Genomic DNA, 14975 nt, shown 5'->3' with positions numbered 1-14975 from the left:
ATTCTTGGCCAATCTGGAACGACGAGAATCGCCTGAACCCTTGCTCGTCGAATGATCCCCAGTACCTTTGGAATGAGAGGAAGTGGAGGGAACACATACACCGACTGGAACACCCACGGAGACACCAGGGCGTCCACTGCACTGGCTTGGGGGTCCCTCGACCTGGAACAATACCTCGGGAGCTTCTTGTTGAGACGAGACGCCATCATGTCGATCAACGGAATTCCCCAACGCTTTGTCAGCTCTGCAAATGCCTCTTGGTGAAGAGCCCACTCTCCCGGATGGAGACCGTGTCTGCTGAGGAAATCTGCTTCCCAGTTGTCCAGGAAAACTGCTGACAGGGCGCTCACGTGTTGTTCCGCCCAGCGAAGGATTCTTGTGGCCTCCGCCATTGCCGCTCTGCTCCTTGTTCCGCCTTGACGGTTTATATGTGCCACCGCTGTGATGTTGTCTGACTGTACCAGAACAGGTCGACCCTGAAGAAGGCTTCTTGCTTGAAGCAGGCCATTGTAAATGGCTCTTAACTCGAGAACATTTATGTGGAGACAAGCTTCCTGGAGCGACCATCTCCCCTGGAAGTTTCTTCCTTGGGTGACTGCACCCCAGCCCCGGAGACTTGCATCTGTTGTCAGAAGTACCCAGTCCAGGATACCGAACCGGCGTCCTTCTAGGAGGTGAGAACATTGTAGCCACCACAGGAGAGAAATTCTGGCTCTGGGAGATAGACTTATCTTCCGGTGCATGTGCAGGTGAGACCCGGACCATTTGCTCAGCAAGTCCCACTGAAACACCCGGGCATGAAACCTGCCAAACGGAATGGCTTCTTACACCACAACCATTTTTCCCAGAACCCGAGTACAGTGATGGATTGACACACTCGTCGGCCTCAGAAGTTCCCTGACCATCGACTGCAGTTCCAGAGCTTTGTCTTCTGGAAGAAATACTCTCCGTAACTTCGTGTCCAGAAGCATGCCCAGAAAAGACAGCCGAGTGGTCGGAATCAAATGAGATTTCGGCAAATTTAGCACCCAACCGTGCTGTCGCAGCACCGACAGCACCAAATTTATACTCCTCAGCAACCGTTCCTTGGACCTCGCCTTTATCAGGAGATCGTCCAAGTACGGGATAATTGTAACCCCTTGCTTGCGAAAGAGAACCATCATTTCTGCCATGACCTTGGTGAAAATCCTCGGGGCCGTGGAAAGCCCAAACGGCAACGTCTGAAACTGGTAATGAGAATCCTGTATCGCAAACCTGAGGAAGGCCCGATGCGTAGGATATATCGGGACGTGTAAGTAGGCATCCTTTATGTCGACTGACGCCATAAAATCCCCCCCTTCCAGGCTGGAAATCACAGCTCGAAGAGATTCCATCTTGAACTTGAAAACTTTTAAGTATGGATTGAGGGATTTTAGATTCAGAATTGGTCTGACCGAACCGTCCGGTTTCGGCACAACAAAGAGGCTCCAGTAGAACCCCTCCCCCCGTTGTGACGGGGGAACGGGAACAATGACCCTCTGTTGACACAATTTTTGTATCGCTGCCAGCACCACCTCCCTGTCCGGAAGAGACACTGGTAAGGCCGAAATTAAAAACCGGTGAGGGGGCACCTCCTGAAACTCCAGCTTGTATCCCTGAGACACAATCTCTAGGACCCAAGGATCCAATCAGACCTGACTGAAGACTCGCAAACAGCCCCCACCGGTCCGGACTCCCCCAGGGAAGCCCCAGCGTCATGCGGTGGACTTGGTAGAGGCAGGGGAGGACTTTTGGTCCTGGGCGCCGGACACGGCAGGCGACTTCCTTCCCCTTCCTCTACCCTTAGAAGCGAGGAAGGATGAACCTTTTCCACGCCTGTATTTATTGGGATGAAAGGACTGCACCTGCTGATGTGGTACCTTTTTGTGTTGTGTGGGAACATAGGGAAGAAAAGAGGACTTACCCGCCGTCGCGGTAGAGACTAGGTCCGCCAAGCCGTCCCCAAACAAGACATTACCTTTGAAGGGTAAAGCTTCCATAGCTCTCTTGGAGTCAGCATCAGCATTCCATTGATGGAACCACAACGCCCTCCTGGCCGATATTGACACGGCATTGGCTCTTGATCCCAAGAGACAAACATCCCTCGTAGCATCCTTCAGGTAATCTGCAGCATCCTTGATATAACCAAGAGTCAAAAGAACATTATCTTTATCAAGGGTATCCATATCATTAGCTAAATTCTCAGCCCATTTAGCAATAGCACTACTCACCCATACCGACGCCACCGCAGGTCTGAGCAATGCACCAGAATTAGCGAAAATGGACTTCAGAGACGTCTCCAGCTTGCGATCCGCCGGATCCTTGAGAGCTGCCGTGTCAGGAGACGGAAGCGCCACTTTCTTAGATTCTTAGATCAACATTTGGAGATGACTCCCATTTTTCCCTGTCATCAGAGGGGAAAGGATACGCCATGTAAATCCTCCTGGGAATCTGCCACCTCTTGTCCGGCGAGTCCCAAGCCTTTTCACAAACAGTATTCATTTCATGAGATGGGGGAAACTACACCTCAGGTTTTTTTCCCTTGAACAAGCAAATCCTTGTTTCCTGTACCGCAGGTTCATCAGAAATGCGTAAAACATCTTTTATAGCCACAATCATGTATTGAATACTCTTAACTAATCGTGGATGCAAAGCAGCCTCAGTGAAATCGACCTCGGAATCAGAGTCCGTGTCGGCATCAGTATCTACCACTTGAGGAAATGGCCGCTTTTGCGACCCCGATGGGGTCTGCACCTGAGACAAAGCCTCCTCCATGGACTTTTTCCACACCTACGTCTGTGACTCAGACTTATCCAACCTCTTTGATAAAGAAGCTACATTCGTATTAATTGTACTTAGCAATGTGAGTAAATCAGGTGTCGGCTGCGCCGACAGGCCCAAATCTAGACCCGCATCCCCTCCCCCAATAACCTCATCCGGTGAATAACATTCAGCCTCAGACATGCCGACACGTATTATCGACACACGGACACACACAGAATGTCTCAGCTAGGGGACAGGCCCACAATGAAGCCCAGATAGAGGACACAGAGGGAGTATGCCAGCTCACACCCCAGCGCCCCAATATCCCGTCAAGGGATATATGTGACCAGCGCTGCTTAATTAAAATAAAATGCACCACAAACTGCGCCCCCCTTCGATTAGCTCCCCGTTACTTGAGAGGAGCTGTGGAGGTCCCGGGCCAGCGTCTCCTTCAGCCGCGTGTAGAGGAGAAAATGGCGCTGTGAGCAGCGCGGCTAAGCTCCGCCCCTTCCCGGCGCGCCTCAGCCCGCCAAATTTGAAAATTCGAAAATGCCGGCGGGGGTCTGCGAAACGGTGCTGCACCCTGCACCCTGTGAGTGCCGTTAGTGATAGTGTGTGGGAGCATGGAGCCCAGCGTTACCGCTGCGCTGTACCTGGTTACTGAAGTCTTCTGCCGTCCTGAAGTCTTCTGTTCTTCTCATACTCACCCGACTTCTTTCTTCTGGCTTCTGTGAGGGGGGTGACGGCGTGGCTCCGGGAACAAGCAGCAAGGCGCACCAAGTGATCGAACCCTCTGGAGCGAATGGTGTCCAGTGGCCGAGAAGCAGAGCCCTTAAACTAAGAAGAAGTAGGTCCTGCTTCTCTCCCCTCACTCCCACGCTGCAGGGAGCCTGTAGCCAGCAGGTCTCTCTGAAAATAAAAAACCTAACAAAGTCCTTTCAAGAGAAACTCAGGAGAGCTCCCCTAGTGAGTGTCCAGTCAGTCCTGGGCACAAAGTCTAACTGAGGTCTGGAGGAGGGGCATAGAGGGAGGAGCCAGTTCACACCCAGTTTAAGTCTTTTCAGTGTGCCCAAGCTCCTGTGGATCCTGTCTATACCCCATGGTCCTTTTGGAGTCCCCAGCATCCTCTAGGACGTAAGAGAAAAGAGGGTGTTTATTTTTAATAGTTGAACAAGTTTTTTTTCCCTTCTATTCTTTCCTACTGACACCATAGGTCTCAGAAGGCCCTGGGTGCTGGGGCTTGCTGGCACTTGTGGTTTGCCAAGCCTACTCCTAAACAGCCTCAGGGCCTGATTCTGATTTGGGAGTAAAGTAAGACTGAGCAAGTAATTGTGTACCTGGTCAAACCATGCTACATGCAAGGGGTGCAAATACACACATTTTTTGTATGTAGGGTAAATACTGGCTGCTTCTGCATATAGCCCACAAATGTTGGACAGTTATTTTTACACTGCAATTTAGATACCAGTTTGGACACATCTCTCTCAGATCTAAAGCTCTCTGCACATGTTACATCTGCAGTGCAACATGGTTTTTACCAAGATGCACAGTTATTCCCATTTCAGACATACCGTATATACTCGAGTATAAGCCGACTTTTTCAGCACTTTTTTTTGTGCTGAAAAAGCCACCTCGGCTTATACTCGAGTCAGTGGCAGTGCAGTGTGACAGGCAGAGCAGTGTGAAGGAGGGACACGGAGCGCACAGCGCTCGCCTCTCCTGTGTCCCTCCTGCATCTCCGGCGGCAGTGGAGGGTCTATTAAAGGAAGTACCCGTTCGTGACCTCTGATCACGAACCGGCACTTCCTTTAATAGATCCGCCGCGGCCGCCGGAGATGCAGGAGGGACACAGGAGAGGCACGCGCTGTGTGCTCAGTGTCCCTCCTTCAGAAGACAGAGCGGGATCGACGGAGGGGTAAGTAACAGGCACTGGGGGAGCATATTTGGCACTTGGGGAGGGGGCATATGTGGCAGCATGAGGGGCATATGTGGCAGCATGAGGGGCATATGTGGCAGCATGAGGGGCATATGTGGCAGCATGAGGGGCATATGTGGCAGCATGAGGGCATATCTGGCAGCATGAGGGCATATCTGGCAGCATATCTGGCAGCATATCTGGCAGCATGAGGGCATATCTGGCACATCTGGCACTGTGGGGCATATGTGGCAGCATGAGGGGCATATCTGGCACTGTGGGGCATATTTGGCAGCATGAGGGCATATCTGGCACATCTGGCACTGTGGGGCATATCTGGCACATCTCGCACTGTGGGGCATATTTGGCAGCATGAGGGCATATCTGGCACATCAGGCACTGTGGGGCATATCTGGCAGTATGAGGGCATATCTGGCACTGAGGGCTGTGTACGGCTAGAGCTGCATTTCCCACCCTAGGCTTATACTCGAGTCAATAAGTTTTCCCAGGTTTTTGTGGTAGAATTAGGTGCCTCGGCTTATATTCGGGTCGACTTATACTCGAGTATATACGGTAACCCTAAAACACTGTTTTTGCATGTGAACGTTCATCAACCCGGGTCTAGCTTATGTCTGAAAGGGTCTACCCGGGTTGAGAGTCCCAGGTCCTTGACTCTACTCAATAACAGGGTTTTTCCCTGGACTTGCAACCCAGGTAGACGACCCCGCTTAGGTCTGAAGAGTACGACCCGGGTCTTGATAAACCCTAAAAGAAATTAATTGGCTGGGGACAGTATAGCTTGGAGATTAAATCATCTCCAAGCGCCAACTGAATGCCAGAAGACCCTGATCACTGGTAGACCCAGGTCCGGTGTGAAAGGGGTAGCCAAGCTTCAACCGGTGCTGTGTCCAGGGTCTGAGCCAGGTAATTATGTCTGAAAGGGGCTTTACTTGCTCTTTCTTACTTTATTCTCATGTCTTTTTATTTTAAACTTTATCTTAAAATTGAATGCACTCTCTCCTTTCTCTGAGGCTGATTGTAGCTTCTCAGTGAGAAGGAATACCAAGTATAAAGCTCAAGATAAAGTTTTATGCAGATATAAAAGTGGAGTCTATGAAAATTGTAAATTTCTTGTCAATACAAAGGGAATAAGATATGCTATTTTCTCACAGTATTTTGGAGAGTATAAATCCTGAGTCCCAGTTTTAATAAATTGCTTTGATTTAAGAAGACACTATCTTCCGACAGTACATAACTTTGACTTTATTTTTTACAATTGACTATTTCCATATTGTGCAATTTTGTTTCATTTACGGGATATACCTCATTCGCATTGCATTGCCTATATAGCACATGGTTATTACCAGTACAGCTCTTTATTGCTAGGAGCAGTGTAACTCCAATGTTATAGTAATAAAAGTATTTCTGCAATTTATTCAGCTATCCATATAATCATTTATGATTGAATGACATATGCTAGCAATACATTACTCATCTAACACTACCTTGTTTAAAATAAATCAATCGCACAAACCACGTCCTCTTGAATAATTTATTATTATAAATTGGGTATACCCACAGGTTTGATGCAACTCACACCCTATTAAAACCCCCAAATAGTGAAGCGCAGCCTTTCAAAGCCAAGCACAAACAGTATTGTACGTATTTGACAGTATTGTACGTATTTGACAGTATTGTACGTTTGGACTGCTTAATTTTATATTTTTGAAGTTGCAGCACCATTTTTTCATCATTGTAATTGTATATGCATACCTCTCAATCGTCACTTATACCCCTTTTACACCTAGATCCCAGGTCCGATTCGGGGCAATGAAAGCGAATTCAGCCCTTGTTACAGCTGTTCACACCACTTTCACATTGCACCTTGGACACAGGTTATTTCCGGGTCGCTGCCTTTCATACTGCACCTGTGTCTGCCCGCCAAAACAGTGCATATCATTAAAAGGGGACTTTTTTTTTTTTTTTTTTAGAGGCTTACAAAGATGAGTCATGAGAAGTGGGTGGTGGCTGCTCCTGATCACCAATGAGCTCCTTCTTCTGGGTCGCACCTTTCACACCGCAGCTTATCCAGGTCGGGACCAGGAATAACCCTGCTCGTTAATCGGGTAGCGGACCTGGGACACACAACCTGGGTTGACCCTTTCACACCAACACTCGACCCGGGTTGCCCTGGCAATATATCCCAGGTCAGAGGTGTGAAAGGGATATTAGAGAAGCAGTGTGGCAGGCAAGGGAGTACGTTCTACTGTAGATGGGCAGATTGCTGAATGATCTCACAGCTGCTATGGGCAGAAGCAAATCTGGGGCTGTTAAACAAAAAATAAATATAACTCAGCGCCTATTAGTAACCAAACACCTGCCGCTTTTCGGCGGGTATACTTACCCCGTAAAAAGTATCGAGAGAATACTTGTGAAAAGTGCTGGTATTTAGTAAGATAGTGATGTTTAATTAAATTCTTATGTTTTATTAAAACACAATCTAATAACAATACATATATCACATTAAAAAGAAGTATCACCGGCCAGTGATTTCTACGTAACTAAAACAACACAATATAAATTATTGTTTAAATAATTCCCTATTCCAGGGATACACAATAGCAATTGATTCCAAGTAGCAACTGAAAACGGGTCTGGGACTCCAGGTCGACAACAAAAAGGTCGACACCTTAGGTCGACGCCAATTGGTCGACACACCTTAGGTCGGCATGGACAAAGGGTCGACATGGAAAAAGGTCGACATAAGTTTTTTATGTTTTTTTGGTGTCGTTATTTTCGTACAGTGACCGGGAACCCCAATTAGTGCACCGATTCGCTCGCCATGCTTCGGGCATGGTGCCTTCGCTCCACTCCGCTCGGCACAGATTACCGTTCAATCGCAGTCCACGTGGATCGTTAAGTATGAAAAGGTTCCAAAAAAGAAAAAAAAAAATTGTGAAAAACTCATGTCGACCTTGTTCCTGTCGACCTTTTGTCCATGTCGACCTTTTGTGCATGTCGACCTTTTGTCCATGTCGACCTGGAGTCCGGATACCGCTGAAAACAATGTGTCCCTTATTTCAATGTTACTTTGTAGCTTGATGTTGTAATGAAAAAATAAGAATTTACTCACCGGTAATTCTATTTCTCGTAGTCCGTAGTGGATGCTGGGGACTCCGTAAGGACCATGGGGAATAGACGGGCTCCGCAGGAGACTGGGCACTCTAAAGAAAGATTCAGTACTATCTGGTGTGCACTGGCTCCTCCCTCTATGCCCCTCCTCCAGACCTCAGTTAAGGAAACTGTGCCCGGAAGAGCTGACATTACAAGGAAAGGATTTTGGAATCCAGGGTAAGGCTCATACCAGCCACACCAATCACACTGTACAACTTGTGATAAACTTACCCAGTTAACAGTATGAACAACAACTGAGCATCATTCAACCGATGCTACATAACCATAGCCCTTTGATAAGCAATAACTATATACACGTATTGCAGAAAGTCCGCACTTGGGACTGGCGCCCAGCATCCACTACGGACTACGAGAAATAGAATTACCGGTGAGTAAATTCTTATTTTCTCTAACGTCCTAGTGGATGCTGGGGACTCCGCAAGGACCATGGGGATAATACCAAAGCTCCCAAACGGGCGGGAGAGTGCGGATGACTCTGCAGCACCGAATGGGCAAACACCAGGTCCTCCTCAGCCAGGGTATCAAACTTGTAGAATTTTGCAAATGTGTTTGAACCCGACCAAGTAGCAGCTCGGCAAAGCTGTAATGCCGAGACCCCTCGGGCAGCCGCACAAGAAGAGCCCACCTTCCTTGTGGAATGGGCTTTCACTGATTTTGGATGCGACAATCCAGCTGCAGAATGAGCCTGCTGAATCGTGTTACAGATCCAGCGAGCAATGGTTTGCTTTGAAGCAGGAGCACCCAGCTTGTTGGATGCATACAGGATAAACAGCGAGTCAGTTTTCCGGACTCCAGCCGTCCTGGCAACATAGATCTTCAAAGCCCTGACTACATCAAGCAACTTGGAATCCTCCAAGTCACGAGTAGCCGCAGGCACCACAATGGGTTGGTTCAAATGAAAAGATGACACCACCTTTGGCAGAAACTGCGGACGAGTCCGCAATTCTGCCCTATCCATATGGAAAACCAGATAGGGGCTTTTACATGACAAAGCCGCCAATTCTGACACACGCCTAGCTGAAGCCAAGGCCAACAGCATGACCACTTTCCACGTGAGATACTTTAGCTCCACTGTCTTAAGTAGCTCAAACCAGTGGGATTTCAGGAAACCCAAGACCACGTTAAGATCCCAAGGTGCCACTGGTGGCACAAAAGGAGGCTGAATATGCAGCACTCCCTTAACAAACGTCTGAACCTCAGGCAGTGAAGCCAGTTCTTTTTGAAAGAAAATGGATAGGGCCGAAATCTGGACCTTTATGGACCCTAATTTTAGGACCATAGTCACACCTGACTGTAGGAAGTGCAGGAATCGACCCAGCTGGAATTCCTCTGTAGGGGCCTTCCTGGCCTCACACCAAGCAACATATTTTCGCCATATACGTGATAATGTTTTGCTGTCACGTCCTTCCTAGCCTTTATCAGCGTAGGAATAACTGCATCCGGAATGCCCTTTTCTGCTAGGATCCGGCGTTCAACCGCCATGCCGTCAAACGCAGCCGCGGTAAGTCTTGGAACAGACAGGGCCCCTGTTGCAACAGGTCCTGTCTGAGAGGCAGAGGCCATGGGTCCTCTGTGAGCATTTCTTGCAGTTCCGGTTACCAAGTCCTTCTTGGCCAATCCGGAACAATGAGTATTGTTCTCACTCCTCTTTTTCTTACGATTCTCAGTACCCTGGGTATGAGAGGAAGAGGAGGAAACACATAGACCGACTGGAATACCCACGGTGTCACCAGTGCGTCCACAGCTATCGCCTGAGGGTCTCTTGACCTGGCGCAATACCTCTTTAATTTTTTGTTGAGGCGGGACGCCATCATGTCCACCTGTGGTAGTTCCCATCGATTTACAATCTGTGTGAAGACTTCTTGATGAAGTCCCCACTCTCCCGGGTGGAGGTCGTGTCTGCTGAGGAAGTCTGCTTCCCAGTTGTCCACTCCCGGAATGAACACTGCTGACAGTGCTCGCACGTGATTCTCCGCCCAACGAAGAATCCTGGTGGCTTCCGCCATTGCCACCCTGCTTCTTGTGCCGCCCTGGCGGTTTACATGAGCGACTGCCGTGATGTTGTCTGACTGAATCAGCACTGGTTGGTCTCGAAGCAGAGGCTCCGCTTGACTCAGGGCGTTGTATATGGCCCGTAGCTCCAGGATATTTATGTGCAGACACGTCTCCTGACTTGACCACAGCCCTTGGAAGTTTCTTCCTTGAGTGACTGCCCCCCACCCTCGGAGGCTTGCATCCGTGGTCACCAGGACCCAGTCCTGTATGCCGAATCTGCGGCCCTCGAGGAGGTGAGCACCTTGTAGCCACCACAGAAGAGACACCCTGGCCCTGGGGGACAGGGTGATCATCCGATGCATCTGAAGATGCGATCCGGACCACTTGTCCAGCAGATCCCACTGAAAGATCCTCGCATGGAACCTGCCGAAGGGAATGGCTTCGTATGACGCCACCATCCTTCCCAGGACTCACTGACACCTGTTTTGGTTTTAATAGATTCCTGACCAGTGTCATGAGCTCCTGAGCTCTCTCTATCGGGAGATAAACCATTTTCTGGTCTGTGTCTAGGATCATGCCTAGGAGAGGCAGATGAGCTGTAGGAACCAACTGCGACTTTGGAATATATAGAATCCAGCCGTGTTGCCGTTACACTTCCAGAGAAAGTGATACGCTGTTCAGCAACTGCTCTCTTGATCTCGCTTTTATGAGGAGATCGTCCAAGTACGGGATAATAGTGACACCTTGCTTCCGCAGGAGCACCATCATTTCCACCATTACCTTGGTGAATATTCTCGGGGCCGTGGAGAGACCAAACGGCAACGTCTGAAATTGGTAATGACAATCCCGTACCGCAATTCTGAGGTACGCCTGATGAGGTGGATAAATGGGGACATGAAGTTATGCATCCTTTATGTCCAGAGTCACCATAAAATCTCCCCCTTTCAGGCTTGCAATGACCGCTCTTAGCGATTCCATCTTGAACTTGAACCTTTTCAGGTATATGTTCAGGGATTTTAAATTCAATATGGGTCTGACCGAACCGTCCGGTTTTGGGACTACAACATGGTCGAATAATAATCCCCTCCTTGTTGAAGGAGGGGAACCTTGACCACCACCTGTTGAAGATACAATTTGTGAATTGCAGTTAACACTGTTTCCCTCTCGTGGGGGGAAGCCGGCAGGGCCGTCGGTGAGGGGGCATCTCCTCTAAGTCCAGCTTGTATCCCTGAGACACAATATCTATTGCCCAGGGATCTAACAGGGAGTGAACCCACTTGTGGCTGAACTTACGAAGGTGTGCCCCCACCGGGCCTAGCTCCGCCTGTGGAGCCCCAGCGACATGCGGTGGATTTTGTAGAGGCCGGGGAGGACTTCTGTTCCTGGGAACTAGCTGTGTTGTGCAGCTTCTTTCCTCTGCCCCTGCCTCTGGCAAGAAAGGACGCACCTCGGACTTTCTTGTTTCTTTGTTTGAAAGGCTGCATTTGATAATGTCGTGCTTTCCTAGGCTGTGCAGGAATATAAGGCAAAATATCAGAATTACCAGCTATAGCTGTGGAGACCAGGTCCGAGAACCCTTCTCCACACAATCCTCAGCCTTCCATATGCCTCTTAAGTCGGCATCATCTGTCCATTGCATATTCTACAGGACACGTCAAGCAGAAATCAACATAGCTTTGACTCTAGGACCCAGTAGACTCATGTCTCTTTGGGCATGAGATATATATATATATATATATCTCTTAAGACAGCATCTTTAATATATATATATATATATATATATATATATATATATATACATACACATACTAGGGTCTCAATCTCTGCTGATGAGGTACCTGTCCACGCTGCCACAGCGCTATAAACCCATGCCGACACAATCACCGGTCTGAGTAGTGTACCAGAATGTGCACGCTATCTGCCGGATCCCTGAGGTTAGCTGTTACGTCAGGGCTACCTTTTGGGCAAACGTGACACCCTAGGGGAAGATTCCCATCGTATCCTGGCCCTAGTAGGGAAAGGATACTCCCTGAGAATTCTTTGTGGGAAACTGCAGTCTCTTGTCTGGAGATTCCCGCTCTTTTTCATCATGAGAGGAGGGAAATTTACCTCAGCTTTCTTCCCCTTAAACATGTGTACCCTTGTGTCAGGGACAGATGAGTCATCAGTGATATGCAAAACATCTTTTATTACAATAATCATATATTGAATACTTTTCTGCCATTTTGGCTGTAACTTTGCATTATCGTAGTCGACACTGGAGTCAGACTCCGTGTCGATATCAGTGTCTATTATTTTGGATAGTGATCATTGAGAGACTCTGAAGGTCTCTGCGACATAGGGACAGACATGGGTAGATTCCCTGTCTGTTCTCTAATCTTTTGTGCAATAAATTCACCTTAGCACTTAATTACACATATCCAAACAGGTGTCGGCGTTGTCGACGGAGACACCCTCTCACACACATATTTGCTCCATCTCCTCCTTAGGGGAGCCTTTTACCTCAGACATGTCGACACACACGTACCGACACACCACACACTCAGGGAATGCTCATCTGAAGACAATTCCCCCATAAGGCCCCTTGGAGAGACAGAGAGAGAGTATGCCAGCACACACCCCAGAGCTATTAACCCAGGAATAACACCGTAACTTAATGTTAACCCAGTAGCTGCTGTTTATATTGATTTTTGCGCCTAATTATGTGCCCCCCCTCTCTTTTTACCCTCTTCTACCGTGTAACTGCAGGGGAGAGGCTGGGGAGCTTCCTCTCAGCGGTGCTGTGGAGAAAAAACATGGCGCTGGTGAGTGCTGAGGAAGAAGCCCCGCCCCCTCGACTGCGGGCTTCTGTCCCGCTTTCATGTACAATTTTTGGCGGGGGCTCATACATATATACAGTGCCCAACTGTATATATGCAAACTTTTGCCAAAGAGGTCTCTAATTGCTGCCCAGGACGCCCCCCCCCCCCCTGCACCCTTACAGTGACCGGAGTATGTGGGTGTAGTGTGGGAGCAATGGCGCACAGCTGCAGTGCTGTGCGCTACCCCAGTGAAGACTGGAGTCTTCTGCCGCCGATTTCGAAGTCTTCTTGCTTCTTTCACCCGGCTTCTGTCTTCCGGCTCTGCAAGGGGGACGGCGGCGCGGCTCCGGGATCGGACGACGAGGGTGAGATCCTGTGTACGATCCCTCTGGAGCTAATGGTGTCCAGTAGCCTAAGAAGCAGGACCTATCTGCAGAGAGTAGGGCTGCTTCTCTCCCCTCAGTCCCACGATGCAGGGAGTCTGTTGCCAGCAGAGCTCCCTGAAAATAAAACACCTAACAAAATACTTTCTTATAGCAAGCTCAGGAGAGCTCACTAAACAGCACCCAGCTCGTCCAGGCACAGATTCAAACTGAGGTCTGGAGGGACATAGAGGGAGGAGCCAGAGCACACCAGAATCTAAATTCTTTCTTAAAGTGCCCATGTCTCCTGCGGAGCCCGTCTATCCCCATGGTCCTTACGGAGTCCCCAGCATCCACTAGGACGTTAGACAAAAGGGGTCGATACCGGGTTATTTGTGCGATGTGAAAGGGGTACCCAATGTTTTTCTAGATATGCTGAGGGCAGGATGTGTGTTTCCTGGCCTCGGCTAGGAGCTGCGACGACCAATCTGAGTAGCCTTAGGCTCTCTCAGATGTGCAATGTTTCGGCAGTGATCAACTGCTGCATAGCGGATCACAGAAGCAGGATAAAGGCGTCTATTTACACAGAACGCCTCCTGATGCATTAGCGTATTTTCACAATGCTGCAGCGTGCAAAGACACAGCTGCTGAGTGTACTCTGTCCACCTCTGAATGAGGCCCCTAAACTGATTTGTGAATTTAATTTTTGTGGATAGTGATACATTTTGTGGATTTTGTGAATAGTGGGTGAACTCCTTGGCCTACGCCAACAACAACATACCAAATGCATTAATGAATGATGACAGGTTTATACCAATCATTACAACAGTCAAAAAATAGTAAGGAATATATATATATTATTATTTACTACATACCCACATCCTTAAATACAGAAGCTTTATAGAAAAGGGGAATCCAACGCTACTAACTGCAGGTATATGTCAAAACAAACAAAAACGGAGCTATTTAGTTTATGATGTATATTACATAACATGAATACGCATGAATTGCACAACAATAAGGTTTATGCCTCTAGGGGCCGGTCAGTCTCACAGCCCCGGCCACGGATGCAGCTCTCCCGGTATGGTTACACCACAGCTCGCCTCAGGCCCATGTTACCGGGGAGGGGACAGTAATGTGTGTGACACTCACCATCCTCCAGCACAGCAGCGGTCTGTCTCCGCCAGTCCTCTCCTCCTGCGCTTAGCGCCGGGATCCGATTACTGCTGCGGCTGTTACACTGATGATGCGGGTCACCGCCTCACTTGTCCGGGTAGAAACAGGAGAACGTAGACAGCGGTTCCCCTCAGCTCACTGAGTTCAGACTCTCCCGCTTACTAACTCAGCAAGGACGGTATGCTGCAGATGAGTGTGACTCGGCGCTGCGCTTCCTCCGCTCACCCTGTATAATGGTGCCCCCCCTGATCCAAACTCTTCCAGTCTGGGCTACAGTGTGGTTACAGGTCACATGGGTGGGAGAGAGCTGGTGTAACCTAATTACGGTAACTAAAAATAAATAAATATCACTGCAGACTTTCCCAGTCAGTCCCTATTTCAGTTTGCACCCTTTTTGGCATTGCTATGTATGCATGTAACTTCTCCTGGCTGTTTACCACATGGTCCCAGACTATCTCGCCTCCATCTTTGGCTTTTGAGACCTTTGCTCAACAAATAGTCCAAGATATTGTCACTCCATGGACCTGTTTGCTGCTGCAGGAGAAGTTACATGAAGCCTTGCAGAATGCTTCAGAAAAATGCTGGGTCTTCGCATCTAATTGATTACATGGCTTAGGCCAGGCTGAAATTGTAGTTCTTCTGACGTGTTTGCCAAACGAAGACACTGTTCCAAAGGATATATTTAAACTTATGATGAGCATTTACAAGGACGCACACAAAGATTCCGGCACTACCTGAGGAATACAAGAC

General features: G+C 48.7%; 1 protein-coding gene across 2 annotated transcripts in view; it reads right to left on the bottom strand.

Annotated features, from left to right (window-relative positions):
* The window catches only part of WDR81 (WD repeat domain 81), a 200902-nt gene extending 186611 nt beyond the window's left edge, over window positions 1–14291 (bottom strand). The window contains exon 1 of one of the 2 annotated variants that reach the window (XM_063956105.1): window positions 14202–14291. The gene's annotated coding sequence lies outside the window, so the exon portion shown is untranslated. Of the gene's footprint in view, window positions 1–13924; window positions 14160–14201 lie in introns of those variants that run through there. The other variant, XM_063956106.1, reaches the window with a different exon arrangement.
* Between the last annotated feature and the right edge of the window lie 684 nt (window positions 14292–14975).

This window comes from Pseudophryne corroboree, chromosome 2 (assembly GCF_028390025.1).
Source record: "Pseudophryne corroboree isolate aPseCor3 chromosome 2, aPseCor3.hap2, whole genome shotgun sequence".
NCBI classification, from domain to species: domain Eukaryota; kingdom Metazoa; phylum Chordata; class Amphibia; order Anura; family Myobatrachidae; genus Pseudophryne; species Pseudophryne corroboree.
Note: the sequence above shows the minus strand (reverse complement) of the source record. Positions and strands in the feature narration are given on the sequence as shown.